Below are 2463 nucleotides of genomic sequence, written 5' to 3' on the forward strand. Positions count from 1 at the left end.
CCCCCCTTCCCGTGATTCCCGTTAATCCCCGGGAACAGCTGGGAATGGGAAGAGCTCCTGGGACACACCCCCCTGCCCCTCCCCCAATCCCATTCCCATCCCCCCAACCCCATTTCCTCCCTCCCTCATCCCATTTCCCCCTTTTTGATCCCATTTCTCCCTCTTTGATCCCATTTCCCCCTTTTTGATCCCATTTTCTTTTTTTTGATCCCATTTTCCTCCTCTTTGATTCCCTTTTTAATCCCATTTCCCGTTTTTGATCCCATTTCCCCTTTTTGATCCCATTTCCCACTTTTTTATGTCGTTTCCCCTTTTTTGATCCCATTTCCCTTTTTATCCCATTTCTCATTTTTTTATCCCATTTCCCCTTTTTGATCCCATTTTCCCCTTTTCAATCCCATTTCCCCTTTTTTATTCCCTTTTTGATCCCAGTTTTGATCCCATTTTCCCCTTTTTGATCCCCTGTTTTATCCCATTTTCCCCTTTTTTATCCCATTTTCCCTCTCTTTGATCCCATTTTTTTCCCAATCCCATTTTTCCTTCCCAATCCAATTTTCCCCTTTTTTACCCCATTTTCCCCTTTTTTATCCCATTTTCCCCCAGTCCCATTTCCCCTTTTCAATCCCATTTCCCCTTTTTTATTCCCTTTTTGATCCCATTTTTGATCCCATTTCCCCTCTTTGATTCCATTTTCCCATTTTTGATCCCCTTTTTGATCCCATTTTCCCATTTTTGATCCCCTTTTTTATCCCATTTTCCCCTCTTTGATCCCCTTTTTGATCCCATTTTCCTCTTTTTGATCCCATTTTCCCCTCTTTGATCCCTTTTTTGATCCCATTTTTGATCCTATTTCCCCCTTTTTAATCCCATTTCCCCCTCTCTGATCCCCTCTTTAATCCCATTTTCCCCTCTTTGATCCCATTTTTGATCTCATTTCCCCATTTTTGATCACATTTTCCCCTCTTTAATCCCCTTTTTGATCCCATTTTCCCCTCTTTGATCCCATTTTCCCATTTTTAATCCCCTTTTTTTATCCCATTTTCCCTTTTTTGATCCCATTTTTGATCCCATTTCCCACTTTTTAATCCCATTTCCCCCTTTTTGATCCCCTCTTTGATCCCGTTTCCCCCTCTCTGATCCCATTTCCCCCTCTCTGATCCCATTTTCCCCATTTTTGATCCCCTCTTTGATCCCATTTTCCCCTGGATCCCGTTCCAGCCACGGGGGAGTGGCTGCAGTTTTTCCAGGACGCCGGGATCCCGCCCGGCCCCGCCCTGGGATACGCCGTCGCTTTTGTGGACAACAGGTGGGATTGGGGGGATCCAGGGGGATCCGAGGGAATTCCAGTGGATCCTGGGACAGTCTGGGGGGATCCAGGGGGTTCCAAGGGAATTCCAGTGGATCCCAGGGCAGTTTGGGGGATCCAGGGGGATCTGAGGGAATTCCAGTGGATCCCAGGGCGGTTTGGGGGGATCCAGGGGGATCCAAAGGAGTTCCCTGAGTGGATCCCAGTGGATCCTTGAGGTCTCCAGGTGGATCCCAGGGGTCTCCAGGCAGATCCCAGTGGATCCTGGAGGTGTCCCAGTGGATCCCAGTTGACCCTGGAGGTGTCCCAGTGGATCCCAGTTGCTCCTGGGGGTATCCCAGTGGGTCCTAGGGGGTCTTCAGGTGGATCCCAACGGATCCCAGGGGTCTCCAGGTGGATCCTGGGGGTCTCCAGGTGGATCCCAGGGGTCTCCAGGTGGATCTCAGTGGGTCCTAGGGGGTCTTCAGGTGGATCCTGGTGGATCCCAGGGGTCTCCTGGTGGATCCCAGCAAATCCTGGAGATCTCCAGGTGGATCCCAGCAAATCCTGGAGGTCTCCAGGTGGATCCTCGAGGTCTCCAGGTGGATCCTGGAGATCTCCAGGTGGATCCCGGGGGTCTCCAGGCCACTGCCTGAGTGAAATCCTGGCGGGATCCCTGTGGCTCCAGGGGAATCCCGGGGGATTCCTGAGGAAACCTGGGGTCTGTGGGTGGATCCCTGTGGCTCCAGGGGATTCCTGAGGCCTCCTGAGGACGCCGGGGGGGTCTGTGGGTGGATCCCAGCGGCTCCTTTTCCCAGGATCCACAAGGACATGCTGCTGGAGCTGACGCGGGAGCTGATGAGGGAGTTGGGCATCACCGTGGTGGGCGACGTCATCGCCATCCTGCGCCACGCCCGCCTCGTCCACAGCCAGGTGGGACCCCTGGGACCCCCCCCCGGGACCCTGGGGCGCTCCCAGGAACCCCTGGAAAAGCCCCTTTTTCCCGGGATTTCCCCCCCCCAGGAGCTGTGCCGGGCGGCCTCCCGGGAGCTGCAGCCGCCGCCGGAACCTCCCCCGGACAGGGAGAGAGGGGGGGACTCGGGTGAGTGACGGACCCTGGAGCCAGCCCAGAGACCCCTGAGACCCCCAGAGACCCCTGGAGTCATCCCAGAGCCCCC

General features: G+C 54.1%; 1 long non-coding RNA gene across 1 annotated transcript; it reads left to right on the top strand.

The window, feature by feature from the left end:
• Positions 1-1217: 1217 nt before the first annotated feature.
• LOC113942106 lies at positions 1218-2382 on the top strand. Its single transcript, XR_003525845.1, has 3 exons — positions 1218-1306; positions 2104-2218; positions 2309-2382. It is a non-coding gene; the product is annotated as an uncharacterized LOC113942106 (long non-coding RNA).
• The last annotated feature ends 81 nt before the right edge of the window (positions 2383-2463 follow it).

Source organism: Corapipo altera, unplaced genomic scaffold (assembly GCF_003945725.1).
Source record: "Corapipo altera isolate COAL_440 unplaced genomic scaffold, ASM394572v1 56922, whole genome shotgun sequence".
NCBI lineage: Eukaryota > Metazoa > Chordata > Aves > Passeriformes > Pipridae > Corapipo > Corapipo altera.